Here is a 15,703-nt window from a genome sequence, read left to right on the forward strand (position 1 = left end):
TTTTCCTCACATTTCTGTGGTGGAAAGTTCTGGAATCTGCGTGGATCAACAAATTTCCACTCACCCAGCGTGCCCCCAGGTCTCCCGAAAAAAATGGTACCTCACTTGCGTGGTTAGGCATAGTGGCTGCGACATGAAACAGCGCAAAACGCAGCATGGTCGCACCTCAATTTCCCAGTGAAATTTAGCACGATTCGGACAAAAAGACTACCTTTTGTTTTTGCGCCGTAGCTCTGCCAGCACCTAGGGAAACCTAGCAAACCTATACATTTTTAAAAACTAGACACCCAGGGCAATTCAGGATGGGGTGACTCGTCCGCCTACCCCCAGGTTTTGTTACCCAGAATCCCTTGTAAACATAAAATTTTGACCAAAAAAACACATTTTCCTCACATTTCTGTGGTGGAAAGTTCTGGAATCTGCGTGGATCAACAAATTTCCACCCACCCAGCGTGCCCCCAGGTCTCCCGAAAAAAATGGTACCTCACTTGCGTAGATAGACATAGTGGCTGCAACAGGAAACGCTTCAAATCGTACGGTGGTGAATTTACATTACCTCATTGCAAAACTACCTTGATTTTGGGGGGGGGCATCTGAGTTTGTGGCCCGGGGCTCGGTGGTATTCTTTGCAAAGTAGCAAACCAAACAGTTCTGAAAACTAGACACCCGGGAGAGTCCAGGGAGGTATGGCATGTGTGGGTCCCCCAATGTTTTCCTACCCAGAACTCTTTGCAAACCTTAAAAATAGGTAAAAATAGCACTTTTCCAAACATTTTGGCGTGGGATCGCCGTGCCGGCAAAAATGTCCTACCACCCTGCGTTCCCCTTGTTCTCCCGAGTAAAAGGATACCTCACTTGTGTGGGTGCCCCAAAGCAGAACACGCCAAAAATGAATTTTGAAAAAAGTAGTTTTTAGTCATATTTAAGTTTTACAAATTAAGCACCCCAGCCTGAGTCACATGCCTTTGGCCACCCACACAAGTGAGGTATCATTTTACTCGGGAGAACAAGGGAAACGCTGGGTGGTAGGACATTTGTTCCGGCAGCGAGATCCCACCCAAAAAAGTATGGAAAAGTGGGTTTTTGGACCAAAATTTCAGGTTTGCATGGGTTTCTGGGTAGGAAAACATTGGGGGACCCACGCATGCCATACCTCCCTGGACTCCCCCGGGTGTCTAGTTCTCAGAACTGTTTGGGTTTGGTAGTTTCCAAAGATGCCTGCCAAGCCCCGGGCCAAAAGCTCAGGTGACCCCCTCAAAAAATAAGATTATTTGGCTAAAGGTAATTTTTTGGTCTCCACAGTATGAATTGGGCCTTTTCCTACAGCAGCCGCTATGCCTACCCACGCAAGAGAGGTACCATTTTTATCGGGAGACCTTGGGGAACGCTGGGTGGGAGTTAATTTGTGTGAGCCCAGTGATGCCACGCTTTCCCACACTAAACGTGTGAAAAAACTGATTTTTTCCAAGCAAAAAATGAGGTTTGCAAGGGATTCTGGGTAAAGGAACGTTGGAGGATCCACGCAAGTCATACCTCCTTGGAAGCCCCCGGGTGTCTACTTTTCAGAAATGTGTGGGATTGGTAGGTTTCCCTAGATGGCTGTCTCGCATGGGGCCAAAAACCCAGGTAACCCCTCTTGCAAAAGCTGGTGGACTTAACATTTTCACCATTGTTAAATTCACCAGCTTTTGCAAGAGGGGTTACCTGGGTTTCTGGCCCCGTGCGAGACAGCCATCTATGGAAACCTACCAAATCCAAACAGTTCTGAAAACTAGACACCCGGGGGCTTCCAAGGAGGTATGGCATGTGTGGGTCCCCCAATGTTTACCTACCCAGAACTCTTTGCAAACCTTAAAAATAGGTAAAAATAGCACTTTTCCAAACATTTTGGCGTGGGATCGCGGTGCTGGCAAAAAAATCCTACTACCCTGCGTTCCCCTTGTTCTCCAGAGTAAAAGGATACCACACCTTAACAGAGTTACTCAAAAGTCAAACATTCAAGCACAGCTATGTATTCCTCAAAGACACACACATACAGGTTGGATTTGGCACGAGGGCGAGTGATGGTTCAGTACATAAAATTTTATTAACAAGATATTTCAAAAAAATGAAATGCTCTGTCAATAAATAAATGCATAAAAACTGAACCAGTGACTCGCAACTCGTGAGCTGTAAAGCCACGACAAGGCACCAACCGTTTTACAGGCCATTCACGCACCTTTCATACCTGATACAAAACAGACCATTGACACCATCCGAATGGAAAAGCAACACATAACAACAATCACAATAAGGGGCAAGGTACACCCTACTGCAGAAAGAGAAAAAAAACAATTATTACTGCACACCCATCTAATCCGCAAGCACACACACATACTGGTTGGATTTGGCACGAGGGTGAGTGATGATTCAGTACATACAATTGGATACGCAAGTAATTTCATCAAAAATGAAATACACTGCATATAATTGAAAGTATGATAAACTGAACCACTGACTCGCAGCTCGTGAGCTGTAAAGCCACGTCAAGGCACCAACCTCTTTACAGGCCATTCATACACCTTTCGTATGCGTGACACATACAAAACATTCACATCGCCAGCCGCGGACCCATCACATTTCAACACTCACACCAGCAAACAGCGCCATTCAAGGGCCCATCACTTTCACACGCCCACATTTCTGACACTGCAACTACACAAAATGATGGACTGTGTGGAGTGTCACTCAACTAGCAGTGTGTGTATTGACCAACAGAAAGTAACTACTCACACACCGCCTGCCGAGCGCCAGTCCACCCACACCACCATCCAAGCACCAGACCATGCAGACTGCCAGCCAAACACCACTCAGCGCACACCGACAGCCAACTACCACTCCACACACACCACCAGCCAAGCATCACTCCACGCACACCACCAGCCAAGCGCCACTCCACAAACACAACACCATCCAAGCACCACTCCACACACGCCGCCAGCCAAGCACCACTCCACACACACCGTCAGCCAAGCACCACTCCACTCACACCGCCAGCCAAGCACCTAACCATACACTCCGCCAGCCAAGCAAAAATCCACGCACCCCCCCAGCACAACTCCAATCCATGCACTATGCCAGCCAAGCACCAGACCACGCACACCACCAGCTAAGCGCCATCCACTCACACCACCAGCCAAGCACCTAACCATGCACTCCGCCAGCCAAGCAAAAATCCACTCACCCCCCCAGCACAACTCCAATCCATGCACTATGCCAGCCAAGCACCAGACCACGCACACCACCAGCCAAGCGCCATCCACTCACACCACCAGCCAAGCACCTAACCATGCACTTCGCCAGCCAAGCAAAAATCCACTCACCCCCCCAGCACAACTCCAATCCATGCACTATGCCAGCCAAGCACCAGACCACGCACACCACCAGCCAAGCGCCAGTCCACGCACACCAACAATCCAAGCACAATCCTGCACACACCACCATCGAAATTAGAATTTTTTAAAGAAATACCACAAATCAAATGTAGAAACCTACAAATCTGCTAACACAAATTCAAAACCTAAATGCTTTGCACTAATGCAAACCTAAAAGCAAACTAAAAAATATTACAGAAAACAGTCCAGACAGTACACTTACAAGCTCAATGAAACTCCCAAAACTTCTTTTGTGTGTGGTACGATTTAAAACAAGCTGGCACACACAATCCAGGATTTGAAGGACAGTCAGGACAGTGCATACGAGACTCCCTCCGCACTTCTCTTCGCCAACAGACTCTACATCTTTTAGTGGGATTGTCTTTTGCAGTTGTGGGAGGAATGTATTCTGGAAAGTGGCGATCTTTAAGTCTAGCCACTTCCTCCACCACTCCAAATCTTGGCACACTTGCCTGTTCCACTAGTACAAGGCTGCCTATTATAGTCTCCTGAAACTTAACAAAAGGCATCTTTGACTCAGGACAAGATTTCTGGAAAACAACAAAAGCATTAAAGGATGCCAAGTGGAAAAGATGGATAGCCAACTTCTTGTACCAAACGTAAGCCTTTCGAAGAGCAGCATAAGGTTCCAACCTCTGATCTACTCTGTCAACACCACCCATGTGCCTATTATAGTCTAAAATGCACACAGGTTTACGCACTTCAGCAGTCTCACCCCGAACTGGCAGAGCTTCAGTGCTTTCGTCATGGATAGTAGTCAGCATGTAAACATCTCTCCTGTCTGAAAACTTCACAGCTAGAAGCTTCCCACATCGCAATGCAGTAGACTGTCCCCGCACAAGCCTTTTGCAAACAAGTTCTATTGGGAAACCTTTCCGGTTACTGCGCATCGTGCCACATGCAACAGTGCCCACTTTGGCCAACTCCTTGAACAAACGCACACTAGTGTAGAAGTTATCTACATATAAATGGTGGCCTTTGTTAAATAATCGTCTACCTAGTTCCCACACAATTTTCTCAGTCACTCCAAAAGTGGACGGACAAGCAGAAGTGTTAATGCTGGAATCCTTACCGGTGTACACCCTGAAATTATAAACATATCCAGTCTCACTGTCACACAGCATATACAGTTTGATGCCATAGCGTGCCCTCTTACTAGGAATGTATTGCCTAAAAACCAAGCGGCCCTTGAACAATACCAAAGACTCGTCCACAGCTATTTCTCTTCCAGGTGCAAACATCTCAGGAAAACGATCAACAAAGTGATCAAGGACAGGCCGAATCTTAAAAAGACGGTCACAATCAGGGTGATCGCGTGGCAACGCTAAATCATTATCAACAAAATGCATCATGCGAAGAAGAAGCATATATCGATCACGAGTCATAACTGCTGGAAATATAGATGTTGCCATCAAGGGACTAGTGGACCAATAAGAAGACATTGATGGCTTCCTTAGCAAGCCCATCAAAAAAGTTAATCCCAAAAACTTCTTCATCTCTTCAACATATGTGGGAGACCAATAGGTAGCTCTGGAATGGGGCTTAAGGCTGGCACTGTGGTCCCTCAAATACTGCTCTGCATACAAATTAGTTTGCTCCACAATCTCCTGCAAAAACTCATCGTCAAAAAACAACTGAAAATATTGAATTGGCAAAAAATTGTCAGTATTCACTCTACACCCTGGAACACCAGTGAAGTCTGGCAATTCCGGCTGCACCATGCCAGGGGCAACCCAGATGTCATCACTAACATGAGGAGAAGAAGCCACCCTAGCCTGCAGGCCAGATGCCTCTTGCTGCACTACATCAACGGGAACACTAGCATCCCCAGATGCCTCTTGCCTCACTACACCAACAGGAATACTAGAATCCCCAGATACATTTTGCATCTCTTCACCAACAGAAGAACTCACATCCCCAGCTGCCTCTTGCATCTCAACATCAACAGAAGAACTCGCATCCCCAGATGCCACTTGCTGCTCAACAACAACAGAAAGACTAGCAGCACCAGATGCCTCATGCTGCTCAACAACAGGAAGACTAGCAGCACCAGATAACCTTTGGCGCACCACAGCAATGTGAAACCTTTTGGGCGCAGCCTTTACCACACTTGCCTGTTCCCGACGAGAAAAAAAGGGAAACCTTGAGGACCTAGGCTGCCGCTCACATGGCTCTTCCCTCTCTACCGGCACATCAATGTCCCTCTCTACCACAGGCACTTCATCAGCACTAGAAGAAGAATCATCATCCGATGATACCATGCGAAGAGAAAACTCACTGCCTGAATCTTCTGCACCTACCTCATGCTCCGAATCGGAGTCAGTGTCTGGACCATGGTCAGAGGAAGACTCAAAAAGCAAACTAACAACCTGCTTAGCAGTAATCCTGCGAGCAGCCATTATCCTTACAAATCAAGAAGACTACACACACAAGTGAACAACAACCTACACTGTGCAAAGGAAGAAGTAAACAAGGTAGAGTCTTCACACAAAAATCAATACACTCAAAAACAATTCAAATCTAACCAAATATAAGAAGACTCACCAGCACCTACTCTGCTGAAACACAGCAAAAAGAAAGGAAATCCCACTGGAAAGAAAAAAAAAGTATAGATTAGACAAAGTACACATCAAGCAGCAATACAAAAAAGAAAGTTAACAATCAAGAAACACAAAGCCACACAAACAGCAATAACTTCACTTTTCATAACAATACATTTATCTAGGAAAAATAGTACAAAAAACATTTACTTACCAAGCACATGCAACTACACAAGCTGCAAAACCAGCATTAACCGAACCACAACCTACACCAATACAAACAGCAAAAGCCTGGATCAAAAACAAAGAAGAAAAAAAATAATTTAATACTACATTTCACAAACAACATAACAAATGAATAAACAATACACAAATTTACCCCCAAAATCACATCCACACAGATGGGCCATCAAAAAGGGCAAAACGGACAAAAGTACGGGTTGATTTGCCCACCGGGGGGGAGGCCAGAAAATCTAAATTTAAAATCCGACCCACCTGAAAGCGACCCTTGCCCAATGGGTCACTTCCTACAATCTAAAATAAAATCCCTGGTGCTAGTGGGGGCATTTCCACCGCACAATCGCAATGCTGTGCGCGACCGTGAGGCAGAAATGCCCTGCAAAGAGACATCAGAAGAGAGGAAAATCACTTACCTCTCCCCTGATGCCTCTTTGCAAACCCCCCCAAATATCTCAAAACCAACCTAACACCTCCAGGCGCAGGAAGCAAATGGCTTCCCGACCGCCTGGGAATCCCTGAAGATGTTGGCGCGTGCTGTGCGCGCTGACATCATCAGGGATTCTCATGGGGAGGGGGACAACAGAATTACTGTGGTTAACTGCGATGCTGGACAGAGGCACTTGCATCCTTGATTTTCACAAGCGCAATCCTAAAACAGTTCCTATGACCAGGAGCTTCTTTCTCCCCATCTGCTGCTCTCAACAGTCTCTAACCATTTATACACATAAGAGGCATGTGAACTCACACAGAAGATCCCCTATTGGCAACGCCCACCAACTAGCGGAGTGCACCATCTTTCCTAAATTTACCCACTATGATGGACAGCTCACTCAAGGGACCTGTGCACACATTGGTGCGATGGCATAGTAACACACACGGACACTGGAGACAAAGCAAGCGCTCGAGTTGCAGCACAAATTCAGGAAAACATTCATCAGCCCAAAAACATTTGTGACCTTCCCACTATGATTCACAGCTCACACAAGGGACCCCTGCGCACATCTGTGCAATTGCATAGTAACGCACACATGGACACTGGAGACAAAGATGGGGCTCGAGTTGCAGCACAAACTCAGGAAAGCAATCATCAGCCCAAAAACATTTGTGAACTTCCCACTATGATGAACAAATGGTCTCTGTTTCCAGATACCTAAGAGCCTTGCTAGTTTATTCAGATAACAACCAACACACACTGGGGTCGATTGTGAAAATATGGTATTGTGTACAAAAAAGGGGAGAAATGCTCCTCTTTTAGGTGTCCCCTCACTCACCAGGGTTGCCCCACGGTGACATGCTTCATCATTGGGCCCATCCCAGTCCTCTACGGGCTGGGGCGTGCTGCGACTTGCGAAAGTTACGTAGGAGCACTTTATTAGACTATGTGTGGTGCATGTGTATTTGAGGAGTGGACTATGTGATGTGTGTTAAAAATACCTGCCCAGTAGGTTTACAATAAACTTTATTCTTGCCTCTAGGTGGTAATAAACGGGGTGGAAAGATAGGCTGCCCTAAACGTAATGTGTCCAGATGTACCTATCAACTCCTATCGTCGACATGTTTCGTGCATACCCCAAGCACTATGATGGACAGCTCACACAAGGGACCCCTGCGCACATCTGTGCAATTGCATAGTAACGCACACATGGACACTGGAGACAAAGATGGCGCTCGAGTTGCGGCACAAACTCAGGAAAACAATCATCAACACAAAAACATTTGTGAGCTTCCCACTATGATGGACAGCTCACTCAAGGGACCCCTGCGCACATTTGTGCAGTTGCATAGTAACGCACACATGGTCAATGGAGACAAAGATGGCGCTAGAGTTGCAGCACAAATTCAGGTAACAATCAACAGCCCAAAAACATTTGTGAGCTTCCCACTATGATGGACAGCTCACTCAAGGGACCCCTTCGCACATGGCATAGTAACACACACATGGTCACTGGAGACAAAGCATGTGTTTGAAAAGCAGCACACAAAAAAAAACATTCATCAGGCCAAAAACACTAGTGAGCTTTGCCTAGGCAGCACAGGTGTGTTTTTTAGCCACTTCAGAAACACACATCAGTATAAGTAATGAAGGACAGAGGCACTTGCATCCTTCATTACAATGAGCACTATTATTTTACTTTATAAATGACCCCCATCAGCATTTTTGTAGAAAAAACGGCCTTTCAACAACATTGCAGCCAAGAGAAGACTTCATAGATAATGTTCCCCCAACAAGGGGAGCGACCCTTCCCCAAGGGGCCGCTCCCCGAACTACGAAATTGATCAACAAAAAAAAACCAAAAAAAATCCCTAACATTCCTGCTGCACGATCGCACGATCGTGCAGCAGGAAACCTCTAAAGTGCCACCGAGGGAAAGGAAAAGCCTTTCCTTTCCCTCCTTAGAAGTTATAATGCAATCTCCCCCGCCCCAGCTGCAAAACAAACCTCTTTGCAATCCGACGCGCGGGAAGCAAATGGCTTCCCTGCGCGTCGGTAAACAAATGGAGCCTCCGGTGACGTCAGCGCGCCTCGCGCGCTGACGTCATTGATGACGCGGGCGGGGAGGGCGGGGGGAGGCAGGGGAAGGTCTTCCCCTGCCATCCCCACAGAAACGAAAACAATCGGGCAGACTCGGGGGGAGCGCTGGTGCTTCCCCCGAGGGTGGGGCTCATGACGAGCTGGGCTCGTCATGAGCGTGCGAGGAGGCTACGCCATGACGAGCCCAGCTCGTCATCAGCCCCGAAGGGGTTAAGCACAAGCTGGCACAAAACTCCAGCCTCACAAATGTGCAGGACTAGCGCCTATACAAGAAAAGGTGAGACAGCAGTCTTAGGGTGCGAAATAGGGGTGGCACACAATTATTAAAACAATCTTGAAAACTCTCACTTATTTTTAGGATTGGTGAAAGGCATATGTCCCCTCATTTCATTCACCTGCACCATTAGATAAGTGGGTAGCCATCTTTGAATGGCTTTGAAACAATGAATCCAAGGGGACTGCGCGATGCGAAAAGGAGGCCACACCTTTTCACATCTCGCAGCACTGCACTGGAACGAGCTTCATATTTTACCCATCAATCTCGCAGACCCTACTCATCACTAGCCCGTCCTTAGCGCTGTGATATCTCAAGGGATGAATGTTGCGCTTTATAAATATAAATATAAATAAATATAAAGATGGCTGCCTGTATGTGCATTCCCACACCGCAGTAAGAATGGAATCAGCTTTTTTCTGTTTATAAGAAAAAACATTCCAAGAATGGCCACCATGTGGCACATATGGCAGCTATCTTGGAAGAATAAGCATTGGCAAATCTAATAGCTCTGCACGTAGGTGTCATGGGTCCTATTGGTTTTGCTTAAGGTTGCTAAGTGTATAGGGCACAAAGCAAACACAAGGAGATCATGAACGGAACGCTGAAACTTTTCAGACACTCACCCCCAGTCACAGATCTGGGTTGAATCCATCACAGTTCTTTAGCTCACTTCGTCCCCCAGTTCGGACCCAGTCATACAAACCAGTCATGTCCCTGTTCCTCATGGGAACAGTCCAGCCCGAACTCCCAAGCCAGGTCTTTCCTGGACCGGATACAATCATCCTGGGACCGGTTTTGGGGTAACACCCTCATCAGCCAGGCTAGCTTGAATCCAGTGTCAAAGTGAGCAAGGGACCCATGTCTGGGCATACCCTGCCAACGTGGGGCTAACAAAGCAAACACATCTCCTTATGTTTGCCAAGTGTATAGGGCACACCAGTGAAAGCCAATATCTATTTTGTCTTGAATACTGAAAATCATAGCCTGCAGATATACAGGGGACTACATGATAAATGAAACAGCCCACCACATATTTCACTGCATTATCTAGAACCATTATCATACATGGAACCGCTATCCCTCACTCATCTTTGCTCCACTACTTGCTTAAGCGCGGCGACTAATGTCTAGAAAAGATCACCTTGCATAACACTAAAACAATTCCCACGTACACCAAACTCCAAATCAACGCTCTTAGAGCTAACCGCACTCAGGGGCATATTGACAAGCCCCTTACGCCACTTTTGCGTCACTTTTCTCATGTTAAAAGTGACGCAAAAGTGGGGCAGGTGGCTTGTAAATCTGCCCCTCAGTGCAGTGTGCTGTCTGCTTTGCCTTTCGACGCCATGTCAGGGATGTATAGTATGCAGGTAGCATTCAAATACAGCAGCACAAGGTGAGATGATTTACTATTATAGTGTAGAGTGTAGACCTAATAAAGCACAGAGAGTGGATCCTCAGTGCTTATTAAAAATAAGTCACTGCAAGCTCATAATAAAAATATGAAAACATTGCAGGCTGCAAGTTGATTTTTTTGCACAGAATTTATCAAATGAGATGCTTTTCTTGGTTGGTTAGTATACTCCAACAATCTCATCACATGTATTGTAACAATTCACCTGTAGACTATTCTGTAAATATAATATATTTCCTCTACTACTTTTGATCACACCAGTGTTACATTTTTAATGCAGAATTACCACAATATCTGGCTTGGTGTCTTTGGTTTCTTCGGCACTCTCATGCATGATTACTGTTGCTTGCTTGGGCTGTTAATACTTGTAATTAATTTGGGGTTGCTGGTCATTTTTGTCGTCCTTCTTTAAACACAGAAGAATTCCTTTGAAATATAGGATTCTTTCAGAACACTGAATTACACCTTGCATCCCTTATTTATTAAATGTTTACATTTTCTGTCGCCTACTTTTTACTGTTTCTGCTGTTTGTTTCATTATTATTTCTAGCAATGAGTCGTGTCTAATTGGTGGAGGGTTCTGACGTCATCCGTACGATTAAAAGACTTCAAAAGCTATATTTTGGGGTAGTCTAGAATGGTTGTATGATCTTACAACGAACTCCGTTGTAATTCATGCCTTTACCACGCATGCGTTACTACGGAATACTATTTTCACGCTTTTCCTTCTCCACGTTTTTTCCGTGGTGACGTCATACGTAGAAAAAAAAACGCCCGTTTCCTTCCCCTGCGCCGCCGATTTCCTGCACATCTCCTCTAAAGGTTAGTGGTTCGTAGTAAAAGTATGCGTGGTAAAGGCTGACGTTGTAACCATGCATGCGTTGTAATGCATGCGTGGTTATGGTTTTCGTTGAAACGGCCTCGTTGTAGTGGCCGTTTCCCGTCTAGAATTAGCTATGACATTTTCCTGACAGTTATTTCAACAAACATGTAAGTCTTACGGCAGTCTTTCATTTATCACAGAGTCTGCCACAGATTTAGAAGTAATGGAAGCCTGGCAGGTCGCATATGTGTTTTGTGAAATTTTAATCATTTGGCTAGCTGTCGTTTTTTCAATATTAGTCTATCGTCGGTAAAATTAATCTGTTTTCTCAATGAAATTGCATTTTTTTATTTGCTTTTGTAAACATATTTTTTTTTAATTCATCTATTTTTTTCAAGGAAATCTCCATTTGTTTTTTAAGCTTTTGTATACATAGTGCGTGCCTGGCAGACCCAGCATATCTTTTAGAATTCAGTGTGTTGACCATTGCAAGGCGCTTCCTCCCCCTCCACCCTAGAGCCAGATAGACTGTTAAATTTAGAGACTGCCACCTGGCTAGCAAATATTTCACCCCCCTGGAGTGGCTCTGGTGTCCATTGCAGGAGCTGTTTGGAAGAGGAAAAGAACCAGTCGCGGCTCGGGGAGCGAGTACGGGTGAAGGGGTCGCGCGGGGGGGGGGATTAAAATTAAAATAAAAAACTTACCTTGCGGGGTCCTGCGCTGCCTCCGCCCCTGGCCGGGTTCCTCACCCGCGTTTTCCTGCTCTCCTGGCTCCGGCAGGAACAGGAAGCAGGCATCCTCCCTCCCCTCCCCTAAGCCAATCACAATGCTGCAATGGCAGCGTTGTGATTGGTGCGGATGGCGGCTAGCTAGGCGCCTGTGGGAGGCCATTTTCTCTATGTAGGCTGCATGCAGCCTACATAGAGAAAAGGCAGAGTGCGCATGACTGGTCTGGTCGGCCCCAGAGGGCCGAACAAACAGTCAGGGTCCACAGCATTGGGCAAGCCACTCCTCCCCGACCCGCCCCCAACCAGGCATACCATTCTGCTTTCTCGAAGCACAAGAACCAGAAACATAAAATGGTATTTAAAATACCATTTTATGTTTCTGCTTCACGCACTGCGAGAAAGCAGTGGGGCAACGCTCCTCCGCCCCTGAAAAGAACGATGGCCGTGGGTCCACCGTCCCCCATAGCAACATGGTGGACCCACTATAGTTTATATTTGTTTCTGAAGCTAGACTTCCAAACAGAGTCTATTTTGGATACATTTTAACCAATATTCCACACAGACTAGTTGACATGGTGAATAATTGGGAATGGTTCTAGAAGGGCTGCCCTGCCATTCCCAGAATCATTATGCTGACGCAATGGACGTTCCAATAAATCGACTCCATGGTCAAAAAAACTATATTCGGCCTCCCTCTAAATGAGGCGGGGAGCCAAGTGGGCAGCATTCGGGGCATCCACCCATTTTTATCGCACTTCTCTAAATCAGGCCGTAAGCTGCACAAACCATTGCTCTTGAGTACCACTACCCACTCTCCCCCAATGTAAATTGCGAACTTTATCACTGCTGGTATTTTATCCAACACAAATATTGTGGTAGAGCATTATAAAGTACAGTTTAAAGACCCTCATCCTGTTTGGGCTTCAATGGCTTGATACAAAGCTATTTGAACAAGAAATGTAACTATTACTGGAAAAGCCAATAGGTGTGACATTCACTGCCACCATTTTGGCTTTGCCAGTTATCCTATTTTCTCATAGTTTTTGTAAAACGTTATTGTTGTGGGAGCTGCTGGTCTGTCACCAACATAAAAATCTTTTTTTTAGTCCCAAACATCACACATTGCCAATGTAGTTGCTTACGCTTAAGGACACTATTTTTTTAAGGATGTGCTCCTTATCAAAGGGCAGAATGTTCAAGCTCATAATAAAGTTATCCAATGGCTGAAGTGGGCTGACCCTACGCCCTATGCCCTATGCTGTGTGCTTTACTGGGTAGAAGAAAAATGTTAACAACACAAATATAGACCAATGGATGTAGAGAGTTGACTGAAAGTCCTTATAAGTACATTATGCATGTTATTTTATAAAAATCAAAAGGTCTTGGCTACCACCAGACTTAAACATGGGGGACTGAGAAACCTGGTACTGCTGGCCATTATGCAAAATGTGTGTAATTTCCTAAATTTCATATTCCATGGGTTCTTGTTATAATCCGCCATGGAAGACTGGCTCACGAAAAAAATATCTTGCTCTAGAAACACCATGGAGTTATTTTTATGCATAAGGTGTGTTCTCACAAAATTTTCACTCGATATAGTGGCACACCACATTTCACATAACTGCATAATTTTTTTGAATTTTCTGGAAATTTAACAAACAATCATGAGATTTCCTAAAACCCGAATGCCTACTTGGCTCTATACTTGCTTAACCATGCCTGCAATACAAAACCCTATACATTTGATATAATGTTTCTGCCCATACTACTTCTATTCCTCTAAATGAGAGCTGACAACCCCTTGGCCATCTTCAAAATCAAAGGCCATAAACAGGAATAAGAACTCCAGCCACCCATCGTCACCACTCAATGGTCAGTTCAGTTTATTTCATGTTTATTCGGACCATTGGTCCACAAACAATACATATCATTGATAACAATTCGTCTTAAAAGAACATTTCATTAGCACACATAAATACATCCTAAAAACAGATTCAATCTAAAATCCCCACTATTACCCAAATTGCTTGAGGATTGGCTAAAATGCATTAAAAAGATATAAAACAGCCTTCACTTTTTCCATAGATTTCCCCATGGCCATGGCAATATCTAAATAGGCCATTTCGGTCATCAGTATCACAGCCAGGGTCCTAGTTTTAATCTTATATTTCACTCAATGGTCAATCAGGACATCAACTTTACAAAGCTTCGTTCTTTCTTTTTTGGAAATGATAAAAGTTTTTCTGCAGCCATAACTGTACACACCTCTGCAGAACTGGGCAGCAAACTCCCTGGGATGACAGGCTTCAGAGTTTTCTGCTGCAGCAGCCTCTGCAAAAGCAGGGTACACAGTATATTCAATCCAAGGGGTCATGGAGGGGTCTTAGAGGAGGGAATCACTGTGATGTCATTAACTCTCAATGGTGGACCATATTGCAGTTCCCAACGTCACTGGGTAAGCAATTTGGTTTTATGCTACATCCTGATCTGTCATATTTTTTGCATCCATCTACTTTGACTACGAATGAACCCCAAAAAAATTATCTTGCTGTTACACACAATTTGGAGTGGTAGGAGCAGGGCTTTAAGTGGGCCGGGTCCTGCCGGTGCTCGGCACCGACAGTTCTAATAAGCAGGTGCTGAGACAGGTCCCTATCGGGCTCTCCATTTTTGCCCTCATTCTCAGGGTTCTTAATATAAAAAGCTGACAGTGCCCATCTAAAGGTCTGCCTGCGGCCTCCGGGAAAAAACATGAAGAAAGAGAACAGGCTGTGCCCATACTTGTTGATACAGTGACGAGAGGTTTATTTCAGTTGCAAAAACCGGGAACTTATTTGTGTAAATCGCGAAATGACTGGGGAAAACATATAAATGTAGGAATTATACACATTTTAATGACATCAAAAAATTATGTTTTTACAAAGACGCAACATGTTTACTTCAACTAGATAGAACATTCCCTACCAAATTGTTTTAGCTCCTGGAAATACTGAAAGGAACATTGTAGAGGTTAGAGAAGGGAAGGGAGCAAGGCTCTGCATGTGTGTTACAATAAAAAATAAAATAATGACTAATAATAGACTGAGAAATATATGTGAATATTTGTGACTATCAACACGGAAGAATAGAATTGACACTAAAGAAAATGTCCATTTTGTTTAGGTAGGAACACATACATCGTGTTCTTGATGATTTAAAAAAGAGGCATATAGGTAATAATATTGCATCTCAAGCAACTTTTCATGGCGCATCTCCATGCTGTATTTCGGGTACAATCTCCTAATGAACTATGGCATGGTATTCATTTATTTGGGACATTTAAAAGACACAAAGATTTTATTTTGGATGTTTAAAAGACTCAGGGCCATATTATCAAGAAAGGGCGATACATTATCGCCGCTTTTATCGGCAGGAAACTGCAGCTAAAGCGGCGATAATGGGCTTGATAATATGCCCTTGTGAATTCCATAGAAGCCCATGTTAACACCAGAACCTGGGCTTCTATGGGAATTCACAAGGACATATTATCAAGCCCATTATCGCCTAGTTAGCTGCAGTTTCCTCCCGATAAAAGCGCTGATAATGTATCGCCGATTCTTGATAATATGGCCCTCAGAGCTTGTTGCCAGGTGGCCACTTTAGAGAATGAGCATTTCAATGTTACTTGTTGTATTATATATCTGGATGCAATGACAGAAGTAGCAAAATACCAGT

Source organism: Lissotriton helveticus, chromosome 9 (genome assembly GCF_964261635.1).
Source record: "Lissotriton helveticus chromosome 9, aLisHel1.1, whole genome shotgun sequence".
Classification (NCBI taxonomy): Eukaryota; Metazoa; Chordata; class Amphibia; order Caudata; family Salamandridae; genus Lissotriton; species Lissotriton helveticus.